The 18,339-nt window shown below is 38.2% G+C and overlaps 1 non-coding gene and 1 pseudogene across 1 annotated transcript; one reads left to right on the forward strand and one right to left on the reverse strand.

The window, feature by feature from the left end:
* Window positions 1-16,197, forward strand: part of LOC109109200 — an 80,674-nt pseudogene extending 64,477 nt beyond the window's left edge.
* trnaf-aaa lies at window positions 9,826-9,899 on the reverse strand. The gene has a single exon. It is a non-coding gene; the product is annotated as a tRNA-Phe (tRNA).
* Window positions 16,198-18,339: the final 2,142 nt, after the last annotated feature.

An 18,339-nucleotide genomic window follows, 5' to 3' on the forward strand; every position in this document is an offset into this window, starting at 1 on the left:
CAACTGCGCCTGCCACCTCCTCCTTTGGAGTCGGAAGGTTCTGAGGTCACTTTCGTGGTGTTCACATTCCGGGCCTGCTCAACCGTTACAGCCGATGAGCTGTCTCGAGCAATCACCCGGGAGAATGGCTACTCCATCCCCTGACTGTCGCCAGCTGATTTGGAGATAGTTCAGAGGCGGCTCAGTTAGACCTGTTTGCTTTCTCTAGAGACCTCACACTGCCAGTTGTTCTACTGCCCTCAACCGAGGGGACACTCTGGCATGGACGCTACTGGCACACAGTTGGCCGCAGCGCCCACGCAAATATGCGTTTCCCCAGTGAGCCTTTTCTTGCACAGACACTGTGCAAAGTCCCGAAGGACTTGAGGAGCAAGTCTTGCTAGTGGCGCCGTATTGACCCACTCGGACCTGGTTCCTCAAACTAGTGCTCCTCGTGACAGCCACTCCTTGGCTGATTCCTCTAAGGGAAGGATCTACTGACTCAGAGATGGGGCACCATTTGGCACCCACGTCCAGACCTTTGAAACTCCATGTCTGGTCCCTGGATGGGACGCGGAGGTTCTAGGTGACCTACTCCAGGAGGTAGTGAACACCATCACTTCAGCAAAAGCACCGATCCTCCGAGATGCGCTTACGCCTTGAAGTGGAAGAATCTGTTCATCGAAAGTGGTGTTCTTCTCACCTAGAGGACCCCCCGAAGATGCCAGGATTGGCGGTTGTGCTTTCCTTTCTGCAGCAAGGGTAGGAGCGAAGGCTGGCTCCTCTCCACCCCCAAAGTTCATGTTGTTGCTATTGCTGCCAAGGGCACTACGACCCCATGAATGGGAAGGTCCTTTAGGTAAGCATGAACCTTCGCCATCAAGTTTCTTAGAGGGCCAGGAGGTTAAATCCTTCCCAGGCCCCCCTCTATACCTTTCTTGGGGACCTGACTGTAGTCCCTAAAATCACTACAGCAGGGACCATTTGAGCCTTTGCATTCAGCTGAGCTATGTTTTCGTGTTCATATGAAAACTCTGCTCCATGTCTTGCACATGGCCTCCAATCAAGAGGGTAGGGAACCCTGCACGGGGCATTTTCTCGTTTGGACGAAGTCGTGCCTAGAGTTTGGGCCGGCTGACTCCCAGGTAATCCTGAGGGCCGCTGGCCCGGCTATGTGCCCAAGGTTCCTACTTACACCCTTCAAAGACCAAGTGGTGTGAACCTGCAAGCACTGCCCCTGAGAGGAGGCAGACCCAGCCCTGACTTGTGTCCGGTCTAAAACGTAGCATCTCAATGCTCCAGACGGACAGAGCAAAGCTTCAGGACCTCAGACCAGCTCTTTGTCTGGTTACTGAGGCCGGCAGAAGGGGAATGCCGCGTCTCTAAGCAGAGGATGGCCCACTGGATTGTTGGATGCCACAACCCTGGCTTATCAGAGCACAGTGTGTGCCCTGCCTGTTCAGGTTGCAAGCTCACTAAACTAGAAGTGTTGCATCTTCCTGGGCGCACTGGCTCGTGGGTTGACCTCGCTAGACAGGATATTTGTGAGAGCTGCGGGCTGGGTGACTCCCTAACATGTTTTGCTAGGTTCTTATAGCCTTCTGTTGTTAGAGCGGGGTATCCTCCTGTGTTTCATCACCTCAAACGGTTAGTGGCACCGAGAGGTGCCGGCCGGTTAGTGCGTCGGCTTGCTAAACAAACTGCTCCAGAGTGTCCATACTGTAGACCCTGTTGAGATCCTCCATCACCCTGAGGCACCAGAGGACGCATCGTAACGTCCCAGCGCCAGGCGCTTTGATGATGAATCCGTGAGAAACGGTGAAGGAATGGGGTCCATATCTAAGACATAAGCGATACTCATAAGATACATGCGTATAGGTCCACGGTATAGCCTGATAGAGTCCCTGTTTCCCTGGCTAGACTTCTGCCTTGGCCCAAGCGGATTTGAATCACTTCCGTCAGAACAGAGACGTTCCAGAGTCTTTCGTTTAGAAGACAAAATTGAGCACAGTATGTGATGCTACTGAGATCTTGTTTCAAACTTTAGAGGACATAAATATGAGACCACCAGAGTCCTTAGATTAGGAAAAAAATCTGAGCATGTTTTGTGACGTTATTGAGAGCTCTTATAAACTTTAAAGAAGACAAATGTGAGACCACATGAGTCTTTACTTTAGGAGGAAGATCTGAGCAGAGTGTGTGATGTTATTGAGATTTCTTCTAAACTTTGGTGGTCTCATATTTGTCTCCTCTAGAGTCTTTAGTTTAGGAGAAAAAATCTTAGCACAGTGTGTGATATTCTTGAGATCTTGTTTGAAACTTTGGATCTCTCACATTTGTCTGAGCACAGTGTGTGAAGATGATGAGATCTCTTCTAAAACTTTAAAGGAGACCATTGTGAAAGTGTTAGAATTTTTTCTCAGGAGACAAGTGTGAGAAGCAAGAGAATGTAGCAAAAAAATCTCCATTTGATGTTAAAGAAAATGAATTTCTGTCTAAGAAATATTTGAGATGTTACAGAAATCTAATTTTTTGATTGCTGCATATACAATGCTGGGCATTGAAGATAAATTTAAGCCAGTATCCATTTATATTCTGAAATGAGTAATGCTATTTTTTAAATGTATAATGCTAGTTATTCTGTTTCTTTCACCACATTCTCAGTTTTGACTCCTTTTCTCTCAAATATTTATCATTTCTCAATTGTGTCTACTTTTATTTCTCCCAGGGAATTATGGGGGGGGGGTCTATTAGTCAGAATGTCCATAATCCATGAGTAAAGGTCCATGTCTATTTCCAGATTGTTCAGTTTAAATACAATATTAAGAGGAATGATAGTGTTAAAAGCAGAACCAACATTAATGATAAAACACCCTAACATAACTCTTTGGCTGCTCCAAATATGTTAAAGCTATATGAAGTGCAACTGAGACAGTATCATCAGTAGATCTGAGTCTCTCGAAGCACTTCATAATAACAAGAGTCAGAACTCCAATTCTATTATTCTGGTCATCAAAGCAAAAAAAAAGAAAAAAAAGGGGTCATTACTAATGTGCAAAGAACTGTTTTTATAACCGGTAATGGCATCGTAAAAAGAGTGGTAATGGAGGCTTGTGATTTTATTATGGATATTATGTTTCAATATTGTTCTGTGTACTTACTGTATTTTAAAATGTTTAAAATGTTTCATTTTATGGCTGCTACTTTGGCCAGATCTCTCTTGTAAAAGAGATTTTCATCTCAATGAGACTTCCTGGTTAAATAAAGATACATAAAATAAAATAATAGCCTTTATTCTTTTCCACATCACGCAGTTTGTATTTCTTAGTCCTGAGATGGGCATGGCGCAGCTGCACACATTTAGTCCTTGGATAGATGTGGGGTTTCTGGGGTTGGGGGTCCCTTAGAACAGGTCTAAAGATGTATTGTTGTCACAACAAATGCATCCATCCAAGACAGGCTGGAGTGCTGTAAGCAATAGGCTCGCAGCCTTCAGGACCCTGGACAGGGTCTAGATTGCATTGGCAAGTCAACTGTCAATTGTTGATCCATGGCAAACACATGTTGGAGTACATATGTCTTGGCAGTAGATCTGCTTGTTTTTGGGCAGGCTATGTTTGTTCTGTCCTGTCCTGTCTACTGCCATTCCATGTTTGGGGATGTATGTCTTGCATGATCAAAGCAGCTTGTCTGTTGATATATTGGGAGAAACAAGTTTCTCTGTCCTAATACTGCAGCAGCAGCAATATCCAACAGCTGCAGCAGTGTTGTAGATCTCTTCTGCCAAGACCAAATATATTATCAGTGTCATAACCATTACCATGCTAAACTACTTTTGAGAGTTGTCATGATTGAAACTCACACATGTATGTTATCAATAATGACTCACCCAATCTTCAATTGATTCAAACCGATCCTAAAAGCAGAAGTGATAATGTCAGTCAGAACATTTAAATGAAAAGAGTCAAATACCGCTTTGTTGTTCTGTTTAGATCGGTCATCTGTAATCTCACTGGTCAGTGCTGTGAAGGTTTGTCTTTAGCTCTACAGTCATCAAACTCCTGCCTGAGAGAGCTGGACCTGAGTAACAATGACCTGAAGTATTCTGGAGTGAAGCTGCTCTCTGTTTGGACTGAAGAAATCTTTACTGTCAACTAAATATACTGAGGTATTTATGAACACAGTAAAAATTAAGCCATTTTTTCAGCCATACAATGACATGAAACAGTAAGATAAAAAGGCAATGAATGCTCTGCCACATATATATAATCTATTATACATGCACCTTCCATTTACAACGTCTCCATACCTAAACATTTCTCCATTAATAAATATGGACCTTTGAAAATCAGATCTACTCTAGAGTTGACAAACTTGAGCTATTTCCAAAGGTGATCTCACCATGTCTCTTCTCAGTAATCAATCATTGTGCCATCTATTTTACTGGTATGAATATAATTTAAAGTTAACCTTCACACTTGTGTACATTCTGGCCAATGTTAACATACCTCTCAGGTGCTTTGAACAGAAGCACAGAAACAGGAGAAGCAAGTTCAACACACACCAGTGGTTTCAGTGAGTTAGCACAGTGTTTTCTCAACCTGGTCCTCAAATGGTGTATCAGATAGGGGAGACATCAAAAATGGCTTGAGAAATGCTGCATTAGCACAACCAAATGCTTTTGTTGCTGTAGCGGCTCTGGAGAGTAGCACAAGAAGTATTATTTAAGAAATACATAAAACTATAGCTGAATAATGAATAAACAGAAACTGTAATTTTTACATATATTTAATGTTGTCCAATTAAATTAATCAAAATTCATCCAAATGTATCTTAATGCATCTAGATGAAAACAGGACATTAATGTTCTTGTGAACTTTTGAAAATAAAATGGATTCTTTTCTCTGATGTATTCTGACAACATATTGACGCTGCAGAAAATAACAGCTGCACATATAAACTGCTGTATTACTCTGTGATACTTATTGATTCACAAAGTAATGTAATCTGAAATGTTGCTGTGTGTGTTTGTAGATTGTCTGGCTGTATGGTGACAGAGGAAGGCTGTCGTTATGTGTATTCAGCTCTGACTTCAAACCCCTCACACCTGAAAGAGCTGGATCTGAGCTACAAATCATCCAGGAGATTCAGGAGTCAAGCTACTCTCTGAAAGACTGGAGGATCCAAACTGCTCACTGGATGCACTCAAGTATGTTGAGCAAGAGTCATCGTTACACTGTTGTGTGTTTGTGTGTGTGTGTGTGTGTGTGTGTGTGTGTGTGTGTGTGTGTGTGTGTGTGAGAGAGAGATAAATGGTTTGTCTTGTGCACCTTGTAAACTGAGGGGTTACGTAGGTAACCTAGTTCTGTGAATGAAGTCGACACGCCACAGTATGGGTCAGTCTCACTAAGGATAAGCTGTCAGGAGACAGTATATCAAATTAACCACGCCCCGCTTGCAATCACAGTCTATAAATACATCTGCAAAGTAGCTGGCGCTTTCTCTTTAGCCAACTAGTGACAAGTGCTCCTCGAGTGACTACGGGCAATAAACTCAAGGAAACCAATTCATGCTAACAGAACATTAATTCATTTTCCTGTAATTTACAGTTAAATCAGTGGGTTCATCAGATCATATCTTTTCTGCTGTTTGCAGGACAGTTAATGAGACTGTTGTAGCAACATTCAGATGATAGAATTTGGTAAATGTCATAGATGATGACCAAGCAGCTGCAACACACACTTCCTCCAGAGAGGGCCCTCTAAACTAATCCACTCCTCTTGTAGAGTGGGCGAACCACTCCATTTGGAGGAGGCATCCCTGCGCTGTGATAGGCTAGCTCTATCAGCCTACTCTTTTTGCCAGCCTCTGCTTGGACACTGCATGGCCTTGCACAGAGTCGCCCATAAGAGACAAACAGCTGATCGGTATGCCTTAACTCCTGTTGTGTAAGAAATGTATCTTCTCAGTGCCCTGACTGGACAGATTAGATGCAGTCTGGCTGATTCCACTGAATTGTGAGGAGGTGGATGGAAAGGTTCTTGCACCAAGGGTCTGGAATGGGGCAGAACTTTTGGCAGAAATGAGGGGTTTGGAAGAAGAGAAAAAGATGGGCCTTCTTCTCCTAATCCTAAACGCGCAGGGTGCACAGAGAAGGCATGGATTTCACTTACCCTCTTAACTGAAGAAACAGACAGAATAAATGCAGTCTTCAGTGTGGGAAATTCAATCCCTACTTCATGTAACAGTTCAAAAGTAGGTTCTGTCAGAGCCTTCAAGACAATACCCAGATCCCATGATGGAATTAGCCGAGCTCGAGATGGACACAGTCTGTGAGCCCCCTTCAGATAACGGCTGACAAGAGGTTGAAACTGTGTAACCTCCATAGCCTTCATGATGATCAGATATAGCAGTTACATACCCTCTCAAGGTTGATTCTGTTACTCCAGTCTCCAGCAGGAACAGGAGAAATGACAGGAAAGAATCCATTTGACATGAAAATGGGTCTATCTCCATGGACTGACACCATCTAGAAAACCTCCCCCATCTAGACGCATGAAGCTGCCATGTAGACGGGACTTTGGCTGCCTGCAAAGTGGCTAGAACTGCTTCTCCGAGATGGGACATGGCCAGACATGTAACCTGTACCACCCTGGATTTGGGTGGGAGATCTGATCCTGGGCCTGAGACAGCATGTCCTGTCTGACAGGGAGACACCATGGTGACCCTCCCAGCAAAGCGATTCAGTCTAAAGTCCATTACTGTTAAGGCCAATCTGGTGCCACCAGCAGCAAAGTGCTTCAAAATTCTCACCTTGGCTAAGACTGCAGGCAGAAGTGGGAAAGGAAATACATACAGGAGTACTGGGGGCCATTCATTTGCTAGAGCATCCACCCCTAGGGGCCCTCTGGGGCCAACCATCAAATACCACAGGGGACAGTGTGTGGTTTCCTGTGTGGGAAAAATATCTAATTTGGCTTTCCTGAAACAAAGCTAAATTGCCTGTACCACTGCTGGGTGAAGTCACCATTATCCTGGCTTGGGCTTCTGGGATGTTTTTCTCCTCTGTCAAAGTCTCTAAATAAACCAAGAGGAGACAGTTTGTGAATGCAAGTCTTGCCAATAAGGCAGAAGCATGATGCAGGCTTTCTGCAGGTGATTGTCAATTATTCTACCATGCTTGTTAGGGTGTGTAGCATCTCTTCCAGTCCTGGCCATAGCCCCAGTCAACATAGTAAATGTGGGTCCGGAAAGTATTGGCCATCCCTCTGTTTTACGATATGGAGGGCCTCCATCAAACATTGAGGTTGATGTTGAAGCAGCCTGGGAAAGCAGTTTTGCACACTCAGAAGCTCTGGAAATCACTGCTTTATTTGAAGGGTCCAGTGCAATAGCCTCTGAGGCCTCAGAAGCACTATCCCCTTTTTATGACTCAGAGATATCATCTGGTTCTGAAGGCACATCATTTTCATCCCTTCCTAACACTCCAGATGCTGCCCCTGAAAGCTCTTCAGTGTGGCAGCATGGACATTTTGACAATGAAATCCCCAAGTCTTGAGGTTCTGCCACCCATTGCTGAGCCACTAACAAAGTGTTCAGGGTCTAATGCATACCTTGCATTTGCTTCTAAAGCTGACTAATGTCCCCTTATGAATGCTTGCATTTACTAGCTTGTTTACGCTTGACACCTTCCTCCTGAGGATCCCGTTCAGACCCGAAGTGGCTCTTTGCCTGCAGGCATCTCAGAGGGTTCTCCTCTTGCATCATAAAACAAGGAAACTTAAATTCGTTAGATAGCTTTCATCTCCAGAGACGAAGAGGCCTCTTTGTCAGCATTACAATAAGACTCCCACGCTGTAATCACAAACAGCTCTCCTCTACTCTGTAGCTTTTACCTTTACAGGTAAAGAGCCCCTCTTTAGCTGTTGGTTATGAAATGCCTATTTTTTATATATATATATATATATATATATATATATATATATATATATATATATACACACAAATTAAAAATATAAATATACTCACCTTACGTTTTAAAAATGAAACACAAACACAACCATGGTAGCGTTCACCCTAGCAGGCGAAGTGGCTCCATTAATCTCACAACACACTTGTTTACAGAAAGCACATGCCAACGCAGCAGTTTAAAACCTTGCGGGTAAAGAGACTCCAGTCAGCCAGATACAACAAAACAGCTCATCCTTAGCGAGGCTGACCCATACTGTGGCATGCTGACAGATGAAATATATAATAACTGCTGACTTCCTTGATAAAAAGCCAGCTGAATCTCCAGTTGAATGACAGGGGCTTTCTGACATAATGGGACAAACAAGTTGTAATAATAAATAGTCCTGTATATATAGTAGGTGGACAACCAGAATGGGTAATACCGCCACGTGTACCGCCGCTGCAGGGCCATGGCATTAACTGCAAGTCAGTCACGTGTTAATATCATTTGCAAAATTACCGCCAGGTGGCGCAAAGGGACGGATTGCGAACTGAATGTAATTGTAAAATGTTGTTTTGTTAATATTTTGTAACAATAACATTATAATATAACATTGTAACATCCTTAAAAATCATTAGGAAATTTACAGTGAGTTAATTTCAAAAAGTGGGATAGTCTTAGGTTACAGTCTACGCATCAAAAATTTTAAGAAAGACCTTTACACGAAGGCTCTTATGCATGCTATTGTTATTAAAAAACAGTCATTACATAATAGGCCTATATATATATATATATATATATATATATATATATATATATATATATAGGCCTATTATATATATATATATATATATATATATATATATATATATATAATATATATATATATTATATATATATATATATACACGGATTAAAAGCTAAATGTTTTAATTTCACTTCATTCTTGGTTAAAAAATAAAATAAAAAATCTTCAGGTTCCATATGCAGAGCGAAATGAGAACGGTCCAGCATTTACAAATAATTCTTATTAACTCTGTTATTATTCTTGATTTTTCAAACTGGTAACAGTTTGCATTTTCAAATTCTGCCTTAACTGTGTGACCAAAAATTGAGTATTATCTGTTTCAGCTGTTTGATCGCGCTGGTGCCTCACGCGCACATATTCATTGGAAACAGTAGTCATTCACCGTGCCATTCGGCGCGAGCAGTGGTCCACTGGCATATTTTTGCTAATTATGATTTTTTTTCGTCGATACTGAAACACGCGTGAACTACAAGGCCAATTTTACCTAATGAATAATAGTTAAGCTTCAAATGGGCAACATCACGAATATGGAAACGTTTGGATTTGTCCCAAATGAGAGAATGAGAGAGCCCAACCTTACCTTATGTTTCGCTTTAAATTATTATAGTTAAGCTTCAAATGTGTTATTTTTATTATATTTTTTGTTGTTTTTTTTTTTTATTATATTTATCCATTAGAATTATATATTTTTTTAAATTCTTGTTCTGTTCTGATAAATTTGTTAAATTGAAAGGATTTGTTGTAAAGTGAAGGGAACTAAAAATACCCTGTTGGTACATTAGCCTATAACATTATTAGGCCTGCCGTTATTATTTCTGATTGTAATAAAATGCAACTTATACATGACTTATATATTTTTTCCTCTCACAAACTTAATTTATTTTTTAGCTTGTTTTTAAAAAGACATGCAGCACACGGTTAAAATGTGTTACTGTGGGTTAAAATAATTACAATATATACTTAGGAACAGAGTCTGGGCCTAATCTAGTCTATGTTGTTAACTGATAATGTCATTCATCAATTGATACACAGATAATGTCTTTAATGAGTTTTACAGTGCATTCAGGCTAACATTTTTTACCTAACATGTGTTCCCTGGGAATTGAACCCACAACCTTTGCGCTTTTAACACAATGCTCTACCACTGAGCCACAGGAACACTATTTTTTTTAAGTTGTAATAATAAATAGTCCTGTATATATAGTAGGTGGACAACCAGAATGGGTAATACCGCCACGTGTACCGCCGCCGCAGGGCCATGGCATTAACTGCAAGTCAGTCACGTGTTAATATCATTTGCAAAATTACCGCCAGGTGGCGCAAAGGGACGGATTTGCGAACTGAATGTAATTGTAAAATGTTGTTTGTTAATATTTGTAACAATAACATTATAATGTAACATTGTAACATCCTTAAAAATCATTAGGAAATTTACAGTGAGTTAATTTCAAAAAGTGGGATAGTCTTAGGTTACAGTCTACGCATCAAAAATTTTAAGAAAGACCTTTACACAAAGCCTCTTATGCATGCTATTGTTATTAAACAGTCATTACATAATAGGCCTATATATATATATATATATATATTATATATATATATATATATATATATATATATTATATATATAGGCCTATTATATATATATATATATATATATATATATATATATATATATATATATGTATATATACACGGATTAAAAGCTAAATGTTTTCAATTTCAATTCATTCTTGGTTAAAAAATAAAATAAAAAATCTTCAGGTTCCATACGTCTGGAATTTACAAGTTTTATGTATGGTTTCATCCAGGTTTTTTTTTTTTTCATTGCATCTGAAAATGACTTTGTGCATGCGCATTCACTTCATGCATGCCTCCCGTGTTGCTCAGCTGTGGATGATTTCTAAATGTTTGATATAAAGGTTGCTGTCCCATTTTATACAGGAATTATTCATTTTAAAAAAAAATCTAATTATACTGTTAGTTTCATGCTAACATGCAATCAAGGTCTTCGGATACTATAAGATACAAGTTAATTTAGGCTAACATGCACTGTGACATTTTACCGTTTCAATTTATAAACTCTTTGGGATTTTAAAGTCAGTTTAATAGTATTGAAATTCAGGTTGAATCTAGTATAAAAAAGGTTTTAATTGCTTAAATTATTTATATGAATTAATAATATGTTAGCATGACTTTTTCATCATATAATTTTTTACGAGCTTTATTCGTTTTCCGAAACCAAGAACCCAGTTTTTTTTCTTTTTTAAATCTATTATTCGCTCGCATATCTCCTATAACTGAAGAATTTTTTTGGGTTTTTTTTGAGCAAGGTGCCACTGCCAGGGGAGTCAAAAGATAATTACATCATCATTAGAGTTGCCAGTTAACTTCAGAAATGGAAAATAAGGGCTAATTGAGATTATTTCTTTTATTCTTTATTTATAATGTTTATTCTTGTAGAAAATATGGTACAGAATAAGGGACGATCCAAATATTTGTAATGATAATATATTTTTAATAGTATAGGCCTATATCTGCCTTCAGTTAAAAAGTTATCATATTTGTTTTGCTTCACCCATTTATGTAGGCTACAATTATTCTAAAAAAAAAAAAGTAAAAAAATAAAAAAAAGTCATAAAAAAATGGCATCGGCATGAGTAAATTTTACCATTATAGAATTGGGGTAGTAATTTAGGTGGTGAAAATATTGTGAAATTACAAATGGCATGGAATTTTAAAGCATAACAACTGAAGGTCTATGAAACGTTAGTCAATAAAGAATTTTTTGGCACTTAAAGTTTTCTACTAAAATATTATTTCAACCATATAGCCTGTGATAAAATGCATACTTTTCAATGAAAGAACACTTAGAGGGTGTAGGTTGCTTCTGGTGTTTGGATTTGTACTTCAATATAATGAGGTCCAAGTTTAAGAATAGCCTTCACTAGTTTTTTTTTTTTTTTTTACTCTCTATTTAACAGCATGAACTTACAATGAAATACGTCTTCCTTCTGGTAGGCTGAATGTTTTCCTGCATTGCTAAATGTTGGGCTCATGATCAATAAGTTGTATTCGCTTTAAACTGATTTTTTTTAAATCAAACCGCGGACAGTGAAGCTGGGTCAGTCGTTAGTGGTTAGTGGAGTCACACTCGCTGTGAGGCGGGAGCAGCTGACGGAGGATTCCGCTTGGCAAAGGCCTACGTTCACAAATAACAATGATTTTCGTAAAAATAGTGATTTATTATCAATTGATAATTTGTTATTATTGTGGTCTTGTGAAAATAATAATATGGGCTGTGAGAAAATAATGAATAAAAAGAATACGGCTGCCTTTGAGTGTAGGCATGTTTCAACCCCAGGCATGTTTTGGGGGTAGTTCTGTATAGCTTGTGGGGGTCGAAAAAAAGGTGTGAATTTCTTGCTCTTTCATATGGACAGTGTCTTATGAGGGTTTCAAACTTGCAGAGCAGGTTTAGATAGGACAGATGCCTCGTCATTTTGGTTTTAGGACAACTTTCAAGAAAGGTTTTGATCCACTTAAAATGTTGACTACTAACGCAATATAGTTTATTAGTTATTACAACTTAATTTCAGAAGAAGTTGCCTTAACTCAAAAAAAAAAAAAGATGCAGTTGCCTTAACTAAAAAAAATAATTATGCGTCCATACAATATTTTTTAGAGTGTGAAATATAAATTCTCACAGAATGTAGCCTATTCATTACCAATATAATGAACCATCTCTTTATGTTTTTCTAAATCCCAAACAGAGCAGACATCAGTAAATATCCGTCTATGAACAAGTTTTATGGGCTATTTTATACTTGGGAAATACACATGCGTTATAGACGTGACAAAAAAACAGTTTTGGGAGACATATTTTGTAGACTTTCTGTGATTTACAATGCACAAACCAGAAGCAACAATATCTGCAGAGAAGGGTTGGCCATTCTCAAAACATAAAATATCAATTTTATTTCAATTTTCGTTTTTGTGTTTCAGAGGAAAACCAATGTTAAGGTATCTCTCCATTACGGACCGTTTTGAAAGCAGAACTTATGCAAATGCATATAAATGTTTTAAAAACTTTAATAGAAATGTCTAGAGGGTATTTAATAGGTCTGCCCCCATGTAAGATTTTTCTAGTTAGGCTAATAGTCGTTCTTTTGTCACTCTTCAACTAATGGCAGGTTTATATTTAATTTATATCTATAATCCAGCCTTAATATATTCCGCACTCAAGCACATGCATTAAGTTTGCCACAAGGCACAGGCAGAAGTAGCTTAATAATTGTGAAAAAGGAGACATTTTAGTTATTTATTAATAAACAAATGTTTTCTTGTCGGCTGCAAGATGAAATTCACAGTGCTGGCTCTCTCCACATGGACGTACCTTTAAAGAGAAATGCAACCTTCAAAGATTACATAATGCTTTCTTTCTGAATTGATTAATTTAAAAGTAGACATTTCAAGCTTTCTGTAGATATATTCCTCATGTATGTGAGACACCCCAATTTTAAGTTATTTCATTATCAGGAAGAAATTCAAGTGATCGAGAGGGCGCCTCCCTGTCTTGTATGCGCATTAATAATTTTCGCACAAACACTTGAATATGAATAATAATTCACATTTTGCATATGCATTACAAAGTAAATAATTTTTACATGCAATTATCCAAAATAAAACCAAACAAGATTTGTAATGAAGATAAAATATGTAGACAAATAAGAATTAATGCTGCGCGTCACACTCAGCATCATGCGCGTCGCGCAAATCTTGCACTCTGATATTTTACACACCTGCATTTAAATGCGGCTCCAATTTATTTATTTATTTATTTACTCAAATTATATGAAACCAAAAGGTAAAGAAGGCTCCCTTTAAAATCACTGAAGTTGTCAATTAATGAAGCTCTTTTTTTTACATTGTGTGCATTTTGTTGATTATAATGAGAGAACTTGAGTTTAAACGTGGGGAGGTTTTATTAATCAGTCCATTCTTTAGAGCTTCAATGATTTAGCTAAATCGTGCAGGCTTAATTCATTCGTTTCTTGTTTTAATTAGGCCTAAAACATGGGAGCGAAATTATACAGTGCCTCACGTTTTGCTAAAATAAAGAAAATAATTTATAAAACACGCAACAATTTCTTAATCATTTCTTAATCAGTGTACAGACAGATATCTTTTTCCCAAGAAGTTATCTGTCAAAATAAAGGACAGTTAACGAAAAACAAATTAGTGCGTGACAAAAATGCATGCTGTTTTTTTGAAGGAATTTTAAAATAATAAATTAAAATATAGGCCTAATATGTGAGAATGTATTGACATTTTGCATATTAATCCATGTAACCTAGCTCACTAAAATAGGCTACCTCTTTAATCCTCTTTTTAAAATAATATAACACATAATTCACATTATATAAATAATACTGCACACTTTTTAAATGTGTCAAATCTAAAATATGGTGTAATACTGAGCACAGGCTCATAGGCTTGACATTTATTCTGCTTGAATTCGTTCTAAGAAATGCACATAACTTCAAGTAATAAACTTTCATCTGTGAATATATAATATTTTAACTACAGTGTTTTTCTTTAATTTTCCCTGACTGCAGCCTCAAATGTAACACATTGGTGAGGCAAAGGTGACGGCTATTTGCGAAAATGTGCTTTGATGTGCTTGTTTGATAACTTGTGGTTAAAGTGGCACTCAGCGGTCAAAAGCTGCAAATGTACTTTGTAGATGAGGTTGTGGCGGCAGAACGATCATTTTGGTTGGCCACCTACTGTAGCATGATAATAAAAAAAAAAACAAAAAAAACAGATGCCTAAATACATCAAATTGACATCAGTTGTTTTAGGTACTTTCAAGCTCTAAGTAATAGAATAATTGTAAATAAAATAATAAAATGATTGTCTTAAGTGTTGTAACCTCTTCTTGTAGTCATATTTTTTGACAAATTCCCTTTCTTATTCAGTAGGATGGTAATCGCATGGACGTGTTTGTATCGTGTGTTACAACAGACTTAAAGACTTAAGTCAATTTCTCTTTTTTATTTTAACATCACATCAAAATTCATCAGGCAGCTTTAACCAAAAAAATTAAAGGCTGGTGGATTTTGTAGGGTAAATTTGTACTCTGATTAACATTTGAATGTGTTGTCATGAATGTGTATAACTGGTGCATGAGAGAGATATTTAGTTGTTTTTATTTCTTTTTTTATATTTTACTCATAATAATGTTAAATGTGCAAAATGTGAAACTGTGTTTTTTTATAGTGTGGATCATGGAGGAGAGTTTCGGCTTTCAGCAGGTCTACACAAATGTATGTCTACACACATACACCCCCACACACCCCTTTAGAGATTTGTTGTTGTATTAAAAATGTAATTCTTCTTGTGTTCAGATGCCCGTTTTCTCACACTGGATCCAAACACAGCAAACACTCGTCTCATTCTGTCTGAGAATAACAGAAAGGTGACACTTGTGGAAGAGTATCAGTCATATCCTGATCATCCAGACAGATTTGATGAGTGTCTTCAGGTTTTGTGTCGAGAGAGTCTGTCTGACCGCTGTTACTGGGAGGCTGAATGGAGTGGATGTGGAGTTATATCAGTGACATATAAAGGAATAAGCAGAAAAGGAAGTTATGACTGTCGGTTTGAATCTAGTGAGAAGTCCTGGAGTCTGGAGTGCTCTGATAACCGATTCGCTGTCTTTCACAATAATAAGAGAACTGATATCCATATCTCTTCAGGCTTCTCTAAGAGAGTAGGAGTGTATGTGGACGTCTTGGCCGGCACTCTGTCTTTCTACAGCATCTCTGACCCACAGACACTCACACACTTACACACATTCACCTCCACATTCACAGAGTCTGTCTTTGCTGGGTTTGGGGTTTATGGTTCCTCAGTGTCTCTGTGTGAGATTAAAAACCTGTGAACAAAAATGAGATGTAGTGCTCACACCTGACTGAAATATGGTGTAGACACAGAGTAACAGATTTTCTTGTTCCAGAAGCCATTTTAGTTGGATATATGCCAAAATAGGGAAGAAAGGCAACTTTTATGCCAGCCTTAACTTTGAAAAATATGTAAAGAGGAAATGAGAGAACAATGCAGTTATGATTCTCTATGAAAAATATTCTGATTTCCAGTGCTCATAAAATCGACAGCCCTCCTCATCTAGTTCTTTTTTATGTGGCCATGGTGATCTTTAACAACTGTTAATAGTCACTAATTCATAGTTTACTGCTATAATTGGTGTAAAATCTAGTATTATTGCAAAACTGCAAGATTTGTAAATAATGCATGGTTGGGTCACATATAAAATATGAAGTGAAGTGACGTGACATACACCCAAGTATGGTGACCTATACTCAGAATTTGTGCTCTGCATTTAACCCATCCAAAGTGTACACACACAGCAGTGAACACACACCCAGAGCAGTGGGCAGCCATTTATGCTGCTGTGCCTGGGGAGCAGTTGGGGGTTGGGTGCCTTGCTCAAGGGCACCTCAGTCGTGGTATTTCCAGCCCGAGACTCAAAGCCCACAACCTTAGGGTTAGGAGTCAAACTCTGGGCCATGACTGGCCCCCGGACCGGACTTTGGACACCCCTGATAAAAGGACTGTTAAGGAATGTTAAGAAAAAAAAACTCAAATTCACAGTGTATAGTATGTATAGAGTGCAACAACAAAGAGTTTGTTTACATTTTAGGCAAGTTGTGATACCGATCAGGATCACACGGAGATGCCTAAAAAAAACTAAATCAATCACCTTGATTTGACTGTCTCCTTTAGTAATTCTGAATAGATCTGTGTGCTGTAGTAGTAGATTTATACACAGTGACAAATCATACCATTATCCTGAAGGTGTGTGGAAAAAATCCAAATATACTGAAATGTGTCTGTGCATTAATACAATGTGCCGAGAAAGTCAGTGTGTTGAGAGTACACATAAATGGTTTGTTTGTGCATCATTATAACAGACTCAAACGTGCTTACTGTACAACTCCTGAATGCAGTCGATATTACTTTGATTGTGATCTTCATCCATCACAACTGTTCTAGTGAGACGCTGGTTTCCTTTATCCAGCCGAGAGGCGTAGTTTGCACTTCTGGCCATGTTTTGATGTTCCGTTCAGTATGTATTTCAGTCATAGTGCGATGTCTGAGGAAACAATCACTGAATATGACAGGGCTCATGTTTTAAAGAAACAGAAGGGCAGCTTACATGTATTGGCCCATAAAATTATGTAACTCTTTCATGTGCTTCTGTATTATTTATATATGTATATAGGTATATAAGTTATTATTTGTTTTAATTTGAATATTTTATCAATACTTGGATGTAGCAAATTAGCTCAAAATGGAAATGTATATAAATAATTGCAATTAATTAAAATAAATTATAATTGTTTATATCAGCTGCCAGTAGTAACTGTAGCAGAATTAATATCATCATAAATGAATCTGCTCAATTTTCATTGGATGTGTTCTGTGTTCTCACGTCCTCCCGAATTCATTCTTTCAAGGTAGCCTGTGTGGAATAACAATTTTATAAAATGTTAAATCTAGGTTCCAATGTAATAGTATATAAACTGAAAAAAGTTATGTACAGTGTGTTTTACATTATTTAAGGTAAAAAAAGGATCAAATCAGGAAGCCCAGGTGTCTGAGATAATGACCTTTTGTCATTATGCTCTTTCTTGCCATTTGGCTTTTTAAGACTGATTGGATTAGCACCTATGCATTTGAATGACACTTGTTATGCTAATGAGATCAAGGCTGGGAAAATGCCAGTGTCTGGCTGATTCCTGTACTGCATTTGCATGCTTTGTTTAAATTGTCTCCACCTCTATGTATCCCTCCCCCTTGAAATGTATATAAACCACAATGTATCAATGACTAGTTAGACTTGGATGACTGCAGCGACACACAATAAAGAGTAATAAAGAGTAACTTCTGTATGAAAAATATCCCAACGTCTCCTGGTCTAGGAAAAAGTTTTCAACACCTGGCAAGACTGGTCTCCACAAGAACAAAAGTCCATTCTTTATGTTCTTGGAATTAAAGTCCCTTTAAGAAAAGTCATTTCACTTGGCAGCTATCTTTGAAATGCTTCTCTGGCATGCAAGTGCAGCTCCTATCTTTTTTCACCAACCTTACAATTTAATTTCATATTTGAATCTGACAGCAACTGCCTCATAAATGTTGTTTCTTACGCTCCAATTGCATTACAAAAGCTTATTTTTCAGGCCAGCCAATGGCGGATGCGCAGTCCTAGCACATGTCTTAAAACGCTGACTGTTTCTATAGCAACTGGAGTTTCTAATGACAGCTGCAGTGACGTGATGACTTTATCAATTGGTGATTGGCTCTTTTATTGAAAATGCGGGACTATTCTGCCATATTGCGTGTTTCACTTTCTCCCATTCTTAAGTAATAGGAGCACACCATCTCTGGTATATTTAAAGTCTTTGAAGCACTTCAGCACGGAGAGAGCAGCATGTTGCATCCCCTGCTGCTGATAACAGTTTGTAATATACACAGGCACTGGAGATGAATAGCATTGCTGTTACCAACCTTAGATTGGTTG

The sequence above is a fragment of the Cyprinus carpio genome, unplaced genomic scaffold (genome assembly GCF_018340385.1).
Source record: "Cyprinus carpio isolate SPL01 unplaced genomic scaffold, ASM1834038v1 S000000006, whole genome shotgun sequence".
In the NCBI taxonomy this organism is placed as follows: Eukaryota; Metazoa; Chordata; class Actinopteri; order Cypriniformes; family Cyprinidae; genus Cyprinus; species Cyprinus carpio.